This window comes from Leptodactylus fuscus, chromosome 5 (genome assembly GCF_031893055.1).
Source record: "Leptodactylus fuscus isolate aLepFus1 chromosome 5, aLepFus1.hap2, whole genome shotgun sequence".
NCBI classification, from domain to species: Eukaryota; Metazoa; Chordata; class Amphibia; order Anura; family Leptodactylidae; genus Leptodactylus; species Leptodactylus fuscus.
The window spans coordinates 138,441,119-138,458,895 of NC_134269.1; positions in this window are offsets into that span (position 1 = coordinate 138,441,119).

The following is a 17,777-nucleotide window of genomic DNA, read 5'->3' on the forward strand; positions in this document are numbered from 1 at the left end:
ATCACACACACACACATCCACAATGCCAGTTCAGGGTGGGTACTGTTGGATTTCCCATTGCCTATTCCATCTGTGGTTGTCATGGGCAATGTGATTTAAAGGGATGCTTGGTAATGTTTCTTAAGCGTCAAATTTGGGTTTCTGTCCATCCAATTGAGGAGGAAAGAAGGTTTCCAGGTATTTTCCCACTTTCATAGAGTTTTTTTTGAGCGTGGAAAGTGTGTAATTGATAGGCTGTGATGGTGGGGTAAAACTGTGACTTGGGCTTGTTAGATGCCCCCAGGCATGCTTCCCCTGCTGTTCCAGTTGCATTGTAGAGGTGTTGTCATCATTTCCTGAGGTGTCATAGTGGACTTGGTGACCCTCCTGAGTCGAATTGTGGGTTCCCCTGAAACGAAGCATTTTCTCCCATAGACTATAATGGGGTTCGATATTCATTTGAATAGTCGAATACTGCAGTAGCCGTTGAGCACTGGCAGAAGAGGTGACAGAATTATTAAAAGGTTCCAGATGCAAAGTTGGCAAAGTGCCACATTTTTTTGGAACCAACCAGTTTTGCACTTTTACGCCAGTGGTATATTGCATAATAATAATCTCTGAGCATCTATGCATGAGTACTAACGGAAAGCCAATAGAACAGAAGAACATGAAAGACACATCCTTATCGGATGAATCAAACATTCACTTGAATGTAATTGGCCCAAATACTAACATATTTATTGTAATAATTTTGTTATATTCTCCTTTTAAAGGGATTATGCAAGTAAATTAAAATAGCTGCTTGTGGGGATCTAACCTCCAAGACACCCCCCAGTGATCCTGAAAAAAGGGGAGTATTACTCCCTATGAAAATATAGTCCTGGTGGATGCAGTTATGTCCCCTCCAAATGTATGGATCTGGGGGGCATCTTTGTCCACTATGGCTGCATTCTCAATAAGACTAAAATACCCAACCATTCTCAATGGTCAGTGTCCCAATGATCATGAATTCATCCTTTATTCTATGGATCTAGGATAAATAATTCTTGCGGTATAACCCTTTTAAAAGTCATAAGACCAAGGAAAGGTCTTTTGATCAGAATTGTGATTCCATGATTTTATAAACTCATATATTATAAGGTGAAATTATTTATGTATTTTATGTTTTGGACTATGGCATATTTTATATTATGTTGCTTGTCTAAGGGTTTTCTTGCTGAGCTTGGCTATAGTTTATATTTCGCCCTTGGTTAATATTGAACTTGTATTCCTTTCTTACACTATCTGATGGCTTGGATTTGATGTATACTAACCTATAACTCAGCGCCGCACCTTTCATGAGGCGACCTGAAGCGACCATTTCAGGCGGCGCTATGCCGGGGCTTCGGGGAGGGTGGCATTTTTACTGACCTCAGCCAGTCCAGGACAAGCTGTCCTGGACTGGCTTAGCGTCACCGTCTCAGTGGATTGGGGCCGTCCTGTAGACGCAGCGCTGCTCCAGCGGCCGCCCCTCACGCTTCGCAGAGAGCAGGTCCTCTCCCTCTCTTTCTGTCGTCCGCCTCAGGCGGCAAAAAGGCTAGGTTCACCCCTGCTATAACTGACTGGCATTTCTCTAACTTGGCAGGTGAGGATATTCACTTTATAAGCGGGGTAGTCCTTGCTTAATGTTAGTTCCAGAGTCAGACATGACCTAGTATTCACTTCTATGTACTCAAGCTCAAATGTTCTTATAGGTGTTAAATTGTAGGGCAACTAGTGAAGTCCTCTGGTTACTTAGAAACCTTGTTGTCATAGAAACTGGAGTTTTGACCACAAGAAGACAGTTTATTATAATTTATACTTACCATGGACTACATTCATCTTGTCACATTGTTAAATTACATTTCTTAAGTTACTGTGGATAACTTATCTACCAGAGAGCAACAAGACTGACTTTGTGTATGGTCACAGCAAATGGATTGCCTATATGCTTATTTTACGGAAATCACCTGAATAATATTATATTGTAGATTAATATGCATAACTGGCTTGTAAATAATTTCCAACAATCCACCTCTACTCCAGCTGACTACATATGCACCGCATTACACGTCCACGGCTCATTTTGTTAGCTGTTAACACATCAAGACCTTCCAGATGATCTCCTGGCTTCTGCTTCTCTTGGATAATATTAGATGCATTACATATGCCCTAGTTGTTTTACTCAGTTTTGTTGTGATGGGAATCTACACATAAATAATGTACCAGTAACTCCCAAATGGACAGGAGTACGGATTCTAACCCAGTTTTGAATACTTTTCTGTGTTTTTTCCCAGTTTTAGCAAATATCTGTAAAATCTCTAATAGTAGAGGTAGATTCAAGAAAGTTGACCATAAGATGTAAAGAATGACTTGTCAATAACATTCTGAAAGTTTGTATAGTATTTTCTATTATCTTTACCTGGCGAAGCATTGCAGCGCAGCGTATTACATTTTCCTTTTTTTTAAGCCTCAAACGGAACATGCAAAGTAGGTCATCCATGAGTATAATGTACTGAATATATATGAGACACACAGTGTGTATGTCCAGCCATCAAACCAGCCATATCATCTGGATGCACTTAAGATTTTTTTTCTGTGTATTTATGTAAATTTATTATTATTAATTATGAGCATTACAGAAAATCTAAAAATATCTTTGATACCTACTGGGGATTGTCATGTTATAATCTGACTTTTAACACAGTATGAGTTGAAAATGCTTAATGTCAATGTCTTTGCCTCATAGTAGAAAGGACATATGTAATATAAACCAGCTTGGTCCTTTGTAAAGGGTTTAGTCTTTATATTTACATACATGTTTGTATTTGCATTTACATTAAAAAAAAAAGCTATGGTTTAGTTTTACATGGCTATGACAGTAAGGAAAGAGTATATGTTGTAGTCTTTGTCATACAAACTTCAATAAAATGTATTCCTGGTTGCTGATAGCAGACCTTGCCTACAGGGAGTTTATATTTGCAATAAAACTCCTTTAGGTTAAGGGCTCGTTCACATCTGCACCCGGTCTCTGTTCTGCAGGTTTCCGTTTCATGCACTAAACAGAGGCAGGAGACGGAAACCTGCAGGACTCCTTCATACTCATTCATTTGAATGGGTTTGAAAGATGTCTGGCCGTGAGCGGCGGTGAGCGTTTTATGCTCTCCGCCGTGAAACCGTTTTTTAAAAATCGGACGCAGAGTCGGACATGCAGTACTCTGTGTCCGGTTTAAAAAAAACGGTTTCGCGGCGGAGAGCATAAAACGCTCACCGGCGCTCACGGCCAGACCGATCTGATAGGTTTCTGTCTTCTGCCTGCAGAAGACGAAAACCACAGAACGGAGACCCGAACACTAGTGTGAACCTAGCGTAAGGCTCCATATAGCAAGCCACAGCTAATAATATGCAGTAAACATTCTGCCCCTATTATACTTATGTAGAAAACACCATAGTTAACATAGCTATTGACAAACTTTTCTGCGATTTGTGGATGGGATTAACTGAGGTACCCAGGTTATGTCTGCAGAGGAAGGTGACAGAAAACAGGTGATAACTAGCAGGTACAAACCAAACCAGAAGACCAATGGTAAATGGAAACAGTAGACAAAATCATAACCAGGAGGATACGGATAAAGCCAAATTGAAAATGGAAAATATACCAGTAGATTAAGTCAATGTTGATTCCAGATACAGCCAAATCTGAAAGTGGAGGATTAACCAGTAGAACAAGCCAGAGATAGTACCCAAGGATAATCACAATGAAAACCTGGGCAAGGACCAAGAAATGAGTGGCGGCTGCAAAATAGCTCCGCGTATACGGTACCGGCTCCCATTGAAAATAATGGGAGCGTATACAGCCCGCAAAAGCTCCCGCGCCGTAATACAAAAACACAGGGGCACAGCTATAGCCGATACAGCAGTAGCAGTTAGTACTGGGTCATGGACCCTGAGAGGGCCCAAAAAGTTCCTCTATCACATAAACTATACCACTATTATAAATGGCCCAAGGTAGGCAGGGACAGACTTTGCATTGGGATCAAGGGGCCCTCAGGTTATGCTTGTCTCATAAGCTAGGGAGCTTATTGCTCTGGCACTTTTCAGTTCGCACCATGGGATGCTGAATATTGGCCAGGATACATTTCTAAGTGTGTGCTGGCCCATTAAGAAACTTTAATATAATGATGCAGAAGCTGGAGGCAAACATCCAATACTACCACATGGGAGAGCAATGTGAAAGGCAGAACAGAGATGCTTGTGGGAGGTGAAGAAGGGTGAGTGGAGGACCTGCCAGCCACTGGTGGTACACATTATAAGAATGATAAAGGCACAGACAGAAACAACTTCTGTCATCTTCTGTAACAAGTATTACCATTATTCTGTACAATCCACATAAGTGAAACAGTGTTCTTATTTTGTGGTCAACCCTGTGACCACATATGGTATTTCTTCCTATGATAAATGATAACAGTAGTTAAGTCATCACTGTTATTTCAACAAACTTTGTACTAATATCAATAGTTAAAATTAATAAAAGAACATTTATACTCTACTCAGAGAAAGATTTAGTATTTTTCTCTTATCAGGCTATTCACTCTTTCTCTCTTCCATGCTAAACAGATTTTCACTCTGAAATCTCTGTTTCATTCCTGTTGAGATAGACTGCATGTAATATTTATCAAATTGCTATAGAAGTCTATCGAGAAGGGAGGGGTAATCTGGTCCCGAAGGAGAAAGAAGTAGAAACAAAGGCTAGATCTGATGCTGGAGCTAAATAAGAACTTTGTTACACAGCACAAACACTTTACTCACATGAATTCAGTACCTGTCTCTATAGTCCTTGTGTGATCCTGGGGCTGTTTCTGCATGAGAGAGAGAAGGTAGGGAGCAGATTCTTCTCTATTTACTATGAGCTGTGTATGTCAGTTTACCTCCACCCACAAGGACAGGGAGAACTACACACTACACAGAGAACAAGCAGATGGTAAAATTGATAAATAGTTTAAAATATAAATCATAAAATGGAAAAAATGGTGTTTCCTCTCACATGTATAGAACAACTTGAAAAGTCACAACAGGTATGCTTTAATTTTTTGGTTTTGCATCTCAAAACCTCAAGCATGGGGCAACACGGTGGCTCAGTGGTTAGCACTGCAGCCTTGCAGCACTAGAGACCTGGGTTGGAATCCTGCCAAGGACAACATCTGCAACGTGTTTGTATGTCCTCCCTGTGTTTGCATGGATTTCCTTCTACACTCCAAAAACATACTGATATGGAAAAATGTACATTGAGAGCCCTATAAGGGGCTCATGATCTTAAAAAAAAACCTTAAGCATGGGCCATGTGAAAGTCAGATGTTGTAAAAGTATTGGTATAGCAAACATTAATATATTATGCTTTATAATAAAGATAAAAACAACGATAACAATCATGTACAGAAAAGTTGAACTGCCTGCCTTTATTCTTCTATCTAACATAATTGTCTAGGTACATTTCATAAATGACTTCTGGTTAATCTGCCCTCTTACTGAGAAGTATTCATTTTCATGTTCTTTTCATATTTCACTGTACTGGGATTTGATAAGATCAAGGTTAATAAAATCATTGTATAAACATCTTCTGTAGGTGTTCTTATGACTGCACAATGTTGCCATGTAAAAGGAAAATCTTCTATATCTGGTTTCACATTTAATCTAAATGACTTGTTGGAGGAGTTTCAATAATATTAATGCTTGGACATTTTTCAGAGCGTTTTTTTCCGTGCCATTGAAATGATCACTCTGCAGTCTGCTCCCCATTGCCTGCCTACTGGTCTAGTGCAATCTGGGTGCATTAAAGCACTTCAGAAATCAAAGGAATCTGATTCTGCAGTTAGGATTAGTACATTAATAACAATTTCTCTTTAGGTGAATGTAAAAATAGCTATTTTCTTTGTTAGAAATCTAGAGTGGAGCCTGTGGACTTAAATGATAGAGCATGTGCTGTGAAAGCTGTAAAATGGTCTTAATGGAGCATTGATTTCAGCGTGCTATATTTATAATCATCTCAAGACATTTTTTATGCACTAGGTATCAACAAGTAAATATATCACAAAAACTGGTCATAAATATTGGAGATATTTAAAATGTGCTCACCAAAACTATTCCCATCCATATGCTCCATATGGGCATAAGGGCATTATAGAGAGGAGTTCCCACACTTGGAAACCTCCTCTAAGAGGTACAGCACAAAGATATTGAGAGTGGCTTTTTCACAGCCAGATCTGAAAATCCGGCTTATAATACTACAGTACACTTCCCCTGCAGCAGCTAGTCACAGCTTCTCCTTGCTAATAGCTTCCTACTACAGGGGATTTCTTTAAGGGGCTCTATCATTCAGAAAACAGATTTTGAGCTAAACGTATGCCTGAATAGCCTTTATAAAGGCTATACAGGTGCTGCCTCCAGTTCTTCCAAAGCACCCCCCCACCCGTTTTTAGTAAAAATCAGTAAAAATGATATGCTAATGAGGCTCACAGAGCACCTTGTGCATTCCCCAGGACCAACGAGCACCCCCCACGTCATACCTTAGTAACGCCCCTCCGTGGATTGTCTTCCATTATGCCCTCCTCCTCCACACTTGCTGTTCCACCTACATCCTCTATTGTCTTGCTCCTTGTGTTTCAAATCCCATGCATGTGCAGTAACGCTCCGTTCTGAGTGCTACTGCGCATGCTTGAGCCTCATTTTCATGCATCTACCTATAGAACTCAGCAAACTAAGCAGTATGCTGAGTTCTATAGGTAGCTACTAGAGATGAGCGAACAGTGAAATTTTTGATATTCGTTATTTGATTCGAATAGCCGCTCAATATTCGACTATTTGAACGAATATCAAACCCCATTATAGTCTATGGGGAAAAATGCTTCATTTCAGGGGAACCCACAATTCGACTCAGGAGGGTCACCAAGTCCACTATGACACCTCAGCAAATGATGACAACACCTCTGGAATGCAAATGGGACAGCAGGGGAAGCTGCGCTTATCTGTAATTATGCCACCGGCTGCGCTGAAGACCCTTTCCGAAAACACGCTGGAGGCAGGGCAGGAAAGGACCTCGAATGCGTACAGTGCAAGTTCCAGCCACAAATCCAACTTGGAGACCCAATAAGTATAGGGCGCAGAGGGATCGGAGAGGACAGGGCTGAGGTTGGCCAGGTACTCCCACAAGATGCGCCTATACTTGTCCCTCCTGGTGACACTAGGCTCCTAGGCCCCTCAGTGGTGGTAGTTTGGGGGTGCCATTAACATGTCCCAAACCTTGCAGAGTGTACCCCTGCCAGGTGTGGACCAGATGGCAGTTGTTAGCCGGATGGAGGAACTCTCCTCTCTGCCGCCAACGAGAGTTGATGGAAACATCTCCATCATATTCTGCTCCAGTTGCTTGTGGCAATCACTAATGCGACTGGCCCTCCCCTCTACCGGAATAAAAGACGATATGTTATTTTTATACCGGGGGTCGAGGATTGCAAAATTCCAGTAGTAGTTTCTCTCCAGGATTTTGACAATGTGTTTGTCAGTTGAAAAGCACCCCAACATGAATTCAGCCATGTGTGCCAGAGTGTTACTTGGCATAACTTCGCTGTCCCCACCGGAATGGTCACACTCCATTTCCTCCTCTTCTTCCTCCTCCTCCTCCATTTCGCCCCATCCGCGCTGCAGCAATGGGAGGCAATGAACTTCCCCGCTAGCCTCCTGTGTGACAATGAGATCATCTGCCACTTCGTCATCCTCCTCTTCCTCCCTCAATATACACTGTGAAGCGCACAGGAGTGTGCACTGACTATCCTGCTGGGATGGTTCTGCTCCTATGCTTGACTCCTCAGCGTACAATGCGTTATGCCTGATGGTGATGAGGGATTCTCGCATCACACACAGGAGCGGGATTGTGACACCCATGACTGCATCGTCACAGCTAACCCTCTTGGTGGACTCCTCAAAGACATGCAAGATTTCGCATAAGTCTGCCATCCATGGCCACTCATGGTGTAGAAACTGTGGGAGCTGACTCTGAGGAACCCATCAAGGGTCTCTGCTGCTCACACACTCTGCTCAACATGTGGTTTGTCGAGTTCCAGCGTGTGGGGACGTCGCACAACAGCTGGTGTTCTCGCAGATGGAGGCATTGCTGGAGCCTCCAGAGCTGCTACCAGGTTCCGGCTGTTATCACACACGACCATGCCTGGGCCCAGGTGCAGCGGTGAAAACCATATTGACGTCTCATCGAGGAGGGCATCCCTCACCTCGGAGGCAGTGTGCTGGCAACATCTCCTGGGCCAGGAGTTTGGAGATGTGCGCATTTAAGGTTTGTGCATGGGGGTGGGTAGCACTGTATTTTTGCCTGCGCTCAAACATCTGGGAGATGGTGGGTTGCTGTGAAGAGGCGCATGATGGTGCAGGAGAAGGAGCTGAGGCAGGAGAAGGAGCTGAGGCAGAAAAGGGGAGGATGAGGGAGAAGTCTCCAAAGTGGCGGAGGCAGATGTGGAGGGGTCCTGGCTGCTGGTCTGGACTGCAGCGCCAGCACTGGCAACAGTGGGAGAGGCAGTGGCGGACGACGATTTTCCTGCATTTGCTCTCTCCCACTGAACCCAGTGCTTGCTTTCCAAATGATGGTGCATGGCAGTGGTCGTAAGGTTGCTCTTTTCAGAGCCCCTACTCAGTTTGGAGTTGCAGAGTGTGCAAACCGCACTATATTTGTCCTCCGCACATATGTTAAAACATTTCCACACCACCGAAGACCGTGGCCTCAATCTGGGCGTTTTTCTAGGCTGGCTAGAATAGGGAACATTTTGGGCCATTCTGACTGTGGCCTGGCTTCGGTGAAGCAGCTGTCCTCTGCCTCTACACATGCCTCTGTCCCTAGCCACCCTCTTTGGTGCTGCACTTCCCTCCACATCTACACTGCTTTCCCCACTTGACATCCCCCTGTCCAGGTTGGGTCAGTGTCCTCGTCATCCACCACCTCCTTTTCCAATTCCTCTCTTGGCTCCTGCTCCTCCTCCTGCACACTGACCATGGCAACGGGTTGCCCTGATGGCAACTGTGTTTCGTCATCGTTGTCACTGAGGGCCGATTGCTGGTCAACAACAACAACAACAGGAGATGGCGGATGCTCCAGTGTTTGGGCATCAGGACACAAACTCATGTGGTACCTTCTGTGATTCAGGATGTGGTGGGACAGAGAGAGGGACAGTGAATGGGCCCAAAAACAGCTCCTGGCAGGTGGGAAAGGTGGGATTACTTTGCTGGGAAGATTGGGCATGTTGTGAAGAAGGAGGACCAGACTGTTGGGAAGGAGGGGGAGTTGAGGTAGAGGCTGACTGACTGGTGGAGAATGTGCTGGAAGCATTGTCCGCCAGCCATTGTAACACCTTTTCCTGATGCTCGGGCCTGGTTAGAGATGTACCCTGCACCCTACTTAATGTGACCATCAAGCCGGGGACTGTGGGGAAGCGCAATGCTTGCTGCCGCAGAGCAGTAGGCACGGGAGATGCTGTTGGTTGACCACAACCTTGCTCCCCGGCTACATTTCCACACCCCCGTCCTTGTCCCCGTCCTCGTCCCTTTGCGCTAGCCTTGTGCATTTTCAGCTGTATAGTAATGTCCTTTTTATGGTCTATACACCGAAATATAGCTGTTTTGAGCATATATAGCCAGACTGAATTGCTCTGTATCCCTGTTAGGTGTTTGTGGGAACACTGCCTGCAAAGCTGGGTTGAGCATAAATATCTGGACTGAATTGCTCTGTATCCCTGTTATGGGTGGACACCGCCTGCAAAGCTGGGTTGAGCGTATATATCTGGACTGAAGTGCTCTGTATCCCTGTTATGGGGGGACACCGCCTGCAAAGCTGGGTTGAGCATATATATCTGGACTGAATTGCTCTGTATCTCTGTTTTGGGGGGACACCGCCTGCAAAGCTGGGTTAAGCTTATATATCTGGACTGAATTGCTCTGTATCCCTGTTATAGGGGGACACTGCCTGCAAAGCTGGGTGGAGCGTATATATCTGGACTGAATTGATCTGTATGCCTGTTTTGGTGGGACACTGCCTGCAAAGCTGAAACCGACCAAGAGAAAAATTCTATGCAGCATTTTGGCCATGGAAGAAACAAAGCAGCAAAAAACACTGCATATTACAATACCTACTAATTAGAGATGAGCGAACACTAAAATGTTCGAGGTTCGAAATTCGATTCGAACAGCCGCTCAATGTTCGTGTGTTCGAACGGGTTTCGAACCCCATTATAGTCTATGGGGAACAGATACTCGTTAAGGGGGAAACCCAAATCCGTGTCTGGAGGGTCACCAAGTCCACTATGACACCCCAGGAAATGATGCCAACACCTCTGGAATGACACTGGGACAGCAGGGGAAGCATGTCTGGGGGCATCTAACACACCAAAGACCCTCTATTACCCCAACATCACAGCCTAACAACTACACACTTTACACACTCAATACCACCTCTCTGACAGTAGGAAAACACCTTGAAACATGTGTATTTGGCACTTGCAGTGAGGAGAGCTTGTCACCAGCAGTGAATTTGGCCCTTGTAGTACGTTGAGGTTGGCACCAACATTTGTTTTGAAAATCAGGGTGGATTGAGCCTCTAACCAGCAGAGTTGGGGCAAATTCATGGTGGAGGGAGCCTCTAAACACCCCAGTTTGGGCAAATTCATGGTGGAGGGAGCCTCTAAAAACCCCAGTTTGGACCAATTCATGGTGGAGGGAGCCTCTAAAACCCCAGTTTGGACCAATTCATGATGGAGGGAGCCTCTAAACAGCCCAGTTTGGACCAATTCATGGTGGAGGGAGCCTCTAAACAGCCCAGTTTGGACCAATTCATGGTGGAGGGAGCCTCTAAAAACCCCAGTTTGGACCAATTCATGGTGGAGGGAGCCTCTAAACAGCCCAGTTTGGACCAATTCATGGTGGAGGGAGCCTCTAACCAGCAGAGTTGTGGGAAAACAGGGTGGAGGGAGCCTCTGACCAGCAGAGTTGGTGGAAATCAGGGTGGAGGGAGCCTCTAACCAGCAGAGTTGTGGGAAAGCAGGGTGGAGGGAGCCTCTAACCAGCAGAGTTGGTGGAAATCAGGGTGGAGGGAGCCTCTAACCAGCAGAGTTGGTGGAAATCAGGGTGGAGGGAGCCTAGTATTAGCAGAATTGTGCAACGCTTATGGTGGATGAGTATGGGGATGCGGAGGAATTGGAGAGGTTGAGTACAGACATGGAGTTTCATGTTGGGGTGCTTTACACAGGTGGGCACAAAAATGAAGGCTCTATCCAGTGGTGGTTCATTTTTATCAAAGTGAGCCGGTCGGCACTCTCAGCTGACAGACGGGTGCGCTTGTCAGTGATGATGCCACCGGCTGCACTGAACACCCTCTCAGATAGGACGCTGGCGGCAGGACAGGACAGCACCTCCAAGGCATATAGGGCAAGTTCAAGCCACAGGTCCAACTTCGACACCCAATACATGTAGGGCGCAGAGGGGTCAGAGAGGACAGGGCTGTGGTCGGAAAGGTATTCCCGCAACATGCGCCTATACTTCTCACGCCTGGTGACACTAGGACCCTCCGTGGCGGCACTTTGGCGAGGGGGTGCCATCAAGGTGTCCCAGACCTTAGACAGTGTGCCCCTCGTTTGTGTGGACCGGTGAGAACTTGGTTGCCTACTGGAGGAACTGCCCTCCCTGCCGCCAACGTCACATGCTGGAAACATCTCCATCATATTCTGCACCAATTGCCTGTGGCAAGCATTGATGCGATTGGCCCTCCCCTCTACCGGAATAAAAGACGAGATGTTGTTTTTATACCGGGGGTCAAGGATAGCAAAGATCCAGTACTGGTTGTCCTCCATGATTTTGACAATACGCTTATCGGTTGTAAAGCACCCCAACATGAACTCAGCCATGTCTGCCACAGTGTTAGTTGGCATGACTCCTCTGGCCACACCGGAAAGTTCAATCTCCATTTCCTCCTCATCCTCCATGTCTACCCATCCGCGCTGCAACAATGGGACGATTCGAAGTTGCCCGGAAGCCTCCTGTATCACCATCACATCATCGGACAACTCTTCTTCCTCCTCCTCCTCCTCCTCCTCCTCCATTAAACGCGATGAAGCGGACAGATGTGTGGACCTACTCTCCAGCTGTGACGGATTGGATGCTATCCCTAACTCCTCTGTGTGATCTGAGTTATCCCTGATGTCAATCAGGGATTCTCTCAGAACACACAAGAGCGGGATTGTAAGGCTCACCATCGCATCCTCAGAGCTCACCCTCCTTGTGGACTCCTCAAAGACCCGTAGGATGTCACAAAGGTCTCTCATCCATGGCCACTCATGGATGTGAAACTGAGGCAGCTGACTTTGTGGCACCCTAGGGTTTTGTAGCTGGTATTCCATCAAAGGTCTCTGCTGCTCAACCACTCTATTCAACATCTGAAACATTGAGTTCCAGCGTGTGGGGACGTTGCACAAAAGCCGGTGTTGTGGCACATGCAGGCGTTGCTGGAGAGATTTTAAGCTAGCAGCGGCTACTGTCGACTTGCGAAAGTGGGCGCACATGCGCCGCACTTTCACCAGTAGCTCTGGAACATTGGGGTAGCTCTTTAGGAAACGTTGCACCACTAGGTTGAAGACGTGGGCCAGGCATGGAACATGTTGGAGTCCGGCAAGCTCCAGAGCTGCTACCAGGTTCCGGCCGTTATCACAAACGACCATGCCTGGGCCCAGGTGCAGCGGCTCAAACCATATTGCCTTCTCATCGAGGAGGGCATCCCTCACCTCGGAGGCAGTGTGCTGTCTGTCCCCCAAGCTGATCAGCTTCAGCACAGCCTGCTGACGTCTACCAACGCCAGTGCTGCAACGTTTCCAACTCATAGCTGGGGTCAATCTAACAGCGGAGGAGGAGGCGGTGGCGGAGGAGGAGGCGGTGGCGGAGGAGGAGGCGGTGGAGGAGGAGGAGGAGGGGGGTGTTCTTCTCGTGTCCCTGCCAGGAATGTTAGACGGGGAGACGAGGTACACCGGGCCAGTTTGGGAAGCAGTCCCAGCCTCAACTACATTCACCCAGTGTGCCGTCAGTGAAATGTAGCGTCCCTGTCTGCATGCACTTGTCCACGCGTCGGTGGTCAAGTGGACCTTTGTGCAAAGCGCGGAACTAAGGGCCCGCCTGATGTTGAGTGACACGTGCTGGTGCAAGGCGGGGACGGCACACCGGGAGAAGTAGTGACGGCTAGGGACGGCATAGCGAGGTGCCGCAGTTGCCATCAGGTCCAGGAAAGCGGGAGTTTCAACAAGCCGGAACGCCAACATCTCCTGGGCCAGCAGTTTAGCGATGTTGGCGTTCAAGGCTTGCGCGTGTGGGTGGTTAGCAGTGTATTTCTGCCGCCGCTCCAATGTCTGAGAGATGGTGGGTTGTTGTAAAGAAGCGCCTGATGATGCCTTTGATGGTGCAGGAGAAGGAGATAAGACAGGAACAGGGGAGGATGAGGGAGAAGTCAACAAAGTGGCGGAGGCAGATGAAGTGGTGTCCTGGCTCGTCCTCTGGAGTGCATCGCCAGCACAGTCAGCAGTGGCAGTGGCAGAGGCAGTGGCAGAGGCAGTGGCAGTGGCGTGAACGGCAGGCGGCCTTTGTCCTGCCGTTGCTGCCTGCCACTGATTCCAGTGCTTGGATTCCAAATGACGGCGCATTGAAGTGGTGGACAGGTTGCTCTTCTCAGAGCCCCTAATCAATTTCGAGAGGCAAATTGTGCAGACAACACTATATCTGTCCTCGGTGCATTCCTTGAAAAAACTCCACACCTTCGAGAAACGTGCCCTCGAGGTGGGAGTTTTTCGGGGCTGGGTACGAACTGGAACATCTTGGGAGATTCCGGGTGTGGCCTGGCTTCGCCTAAGCTGCTGACCTCTGCCTCTGCCTCTAGCTACCCTTTTTGGTGCTGCACCTGCCTCAACATCCACACTACTTTCCCCGCTTGACATCCCCCCTGTCCAGGTCGGGTCAGTGTCCTCATCATCCACCACTTCCTCTTCCAACTCCTGTCTCATCTCCTCCTCCCGCACAATGCGCCGGTCAACTGGATGCCCTGACGGCAACTGCGTCACATCATCGTCGATGAGGGTGGGTTGCTGGTCATCCACCACCAAATCGAACGGAGATGGAGGAGACTCTAGTGTTTGAGCATCTGGACACAGATGCTCCTCTGTTAGGTTCGTGGAATCGTGACGTGGAGAGGCAGGTTGAGGGACAATGAAAGGAGCGGAGAACAGCTCTGGGGAGCAGGGACAGTTGGGGTTATTGTTCTGTGAAGCTTGGGAATTTTGGGAGGAAGGAGGACAAGACTGTTGGGTAATAGGAGGAGAGGAGGCAGAGTCTGACTGGCTGCTGGACAATGTGCTGTAAGCGTTCTCTGACAGCCATTGCAAGACCTGTTCCTGGTTCTCAGGCCTACTAAGGTTTGTACCCTGCAGTTTAGTTAATGTGGCAAGCAACCCTGGCACTGTGGAGTGGCGCAATGCTTGCTGCCCCACAGGAGTAGGCACGGGACGCCCTGTGGCTTCACTGCTACCTTGCTCCCCAGAACCATTCCCCCGACCTTGCTCACGGCCTCGTCCACGTCCCTTTCCGGGAGCCTTGCGCATTTTGAATTCCCAGTTAGAAACTGGCACTATATACCAGTAGCAAAAATTGTGGGTGCACGTAACCCCAATATATTCTTTGAATTACCAGTCAGAAACTGGCACTATATGGCAGTAGCAAGAAATGAGGGTATTTATAACCCCAATATATTCTTTGAATTACCAGTCAGAAACTGGCACTATATGGCAGTAACAAGAAATGAGGGTATTTATAACCCCAATATATTCTTTGAATTCCCAGTCAGAAACTGGCACTATATGGCAGTAGCAAGAAATGAGGGTATTTATAACCCCAATATATTCTTTGAATTACCAGTCAGAAACTGGCACTATATACCAGTAGCAAGAAATGAGGGTATTTATAACCCCAATATATTCTTTGAATTCCCAGTCAGACAATGGCACTATATACCAGTAGCAAAAATTGTGGGTGCACGTAACCCCAATATATTCTTTGAATTCCCAGTCAGACAACGGCACTATATACCAGTAGCAAGAAATGAGGGTATTTGTAACCCCAATATATTCCTTGAATTCCCAGTCAGACAACGGCACTATATACCAGTAGCAAGAAATGAGGGTATTTATAACCCCAATATATTCTTTGAATTCCCAGTCAGAAACTGGCACTATATGGCAGTAGCAAGAAATGAGGGTATTTATAACCCCAATATATTCTTTGAATTACCAGTCAGAAACTGGCACTATATACCAGTAGCAAGAAATGAGGGTATTTGTAACCCCAATATATTCTTTGAATTCCCAGTCAGACAATGGCACTATATAACAGTAGCAAGAAATGAGGGTATTTATAACCTCAATATATTCTTTGAATTCCCAGTCAGACAATGGCACTATATACCAGTAGCAAAAATTGTGGGTGCACGTAACCCCAATATATTCTTTGAATTACCAGTCAGAAACTGGCACTATATGGCAGTAGCAAGAAATGAGGGTATTTGTAACCCCAATATATTCTTTGAATTCCCAGTCAGACAATGGCACTATATACCAGTAGCAAGAAATGAGGGTATTTATAACCCCAATATATTCTTTGAATTCCCAGTCAGACAATGGCACTATATACCAGTAGCAAGAAATGAGGGTATTTATAACCCCAATATATTCTTTGAATTCCCAGTCAGACAATGGCACTATATACCAGTAGCAAGAAATGAGGGTATTTATAACCCCAATATATTCTTTGAATTCCCAGTCAGAAACTGGCACTATATGGCAGTAGCAAGAATTGAGGGTATTTATAACCCCAATATATTCTTTGAATTCCCAGTCAGAAACTGGCACTATATGGCAGTAGCAAGAAATGAGGGTATTTGTAACTCCAATATATTCTTTGAATTCCCAGTCAGACAATGGCACTATATACCAGTAGCAAAAATTGTGGGTGCACGTAACCCCAATATATTCTTTGAATTACCAGTCAGAAACTGGCACTATATGGCAGTAGCAAGAAATGAGGGTATTTGTAACCCCAATATATTCTTTGAATTCCCAGTCAGAAACTGGCACATATGGCAGTAGCAAGAAATGAGGGTATTTGTAACCCCAATATATTCTTTGAATTCCCAGTCAGACAATGGCACTATATACCAGTAGCAAGAAATGAGGGTATTTGTAACCCCAATATATTCTTTGAATTCCCAGTCAGACAATGGCACTATATACCAGTAGCAAGAAATGAGGGTATTTATAACCCCAATATATTCTTTGAATTCCCAGTCAAACAATGGCACTATATACCAGTAGCAAGAAATGAGGGTATTTATAACCCCAATATATTCTTTGAATTCCCAGTCAGAAACTGGCACTATATGGCAGTAGCAAGAAATGAGGGTACTTATAACCCCAATATATTCTTTGAATTACCAGTCAGAAACTGGCACTATATGGCAGTAGCAAGAAATGAGGGTATTTGTAACCCCAATATATTCTTTGAATTCCCAGTCAGACAATGGCACTATATACCAGTAGCAAAAATTGTGGGTGCACGTAACCCCAATATATTCTTTGAATTACCAGTCAGAAACTGGCACTATATGGCAGTAGCAAGAAATGAGGGTATTTGTAACCCTAATATATTCTTTGAATTCCCAGTCAGAAACTGGCACTATATAGCAGTAGCAAGAAATGAGGGTATTTGTAACCCCAATATATTCTTTGAATTCCCAGTCAGACAATGGCACTATATACCAGTAGCAAGAAATGAGGGTATTTGTAACCCCAATATATTCTTTGAATTCCCAGTGAGACAATGGCACTATATACCAGTAGCAAAAATTGTGGGTGCACGTAACCCCAATATATTCTTTGAATTCCCAGTCAGACAATGGCACTATATACCAGTAGCAAGAAATGAGGGTATTTGTAACCCCAATATATTCTTTGAATTCCCAGTCAGACAATGGCACTATATACCAGTAGCAAGAAATGAGGGTATTTATAACCCCAATATATTCTTTGAATTCCCAGTCAGACAATGGCACTATATACCAGTAGCAAGAAATGAGGGTATTTATAACCCCAATATATTCTTTGAATTCCCAGTCAGAAACTGGAACTATATGGCAGTAGCAAGAAATGAGGGTATTTATAACCCCAATATATTCTTTGAATTACCAGTCAGAAACTGGCACTATATGGCAGTAGCAAGAAATGAGGGTATTTGTAACCCCAATATATTCTTTGAATTCCCAGTCAGACAATGGCACTATATACCAGTAGCAAGAAATGAGGGTATTTATAACCCCAATATATTCTTTGAATTCCCAGTCAGACAATGGCACTATATACCAGTAGCAAGAAATGAGGGTATTTATAACCCCAATATATTCTTTGAATTCCCAGTCAGACAATGGCACTATATACCAGTAGCAAGAAATGAGGGTATTTATAACCCCAATATATTCTTTGAATTCCCAGTCAGAAACTGGCACTATATGGCAGTAGCAAGAATTGAGGGTATTTATAACCCCAATATATTCTTTGAATTCCCAGTCAGAAACTGGCACTATATGGCAGTAGCAAGAAATGAGGGTATTTGTAACTCCAATATATTCTTTGAATTCCCAGTCAGACAATGGC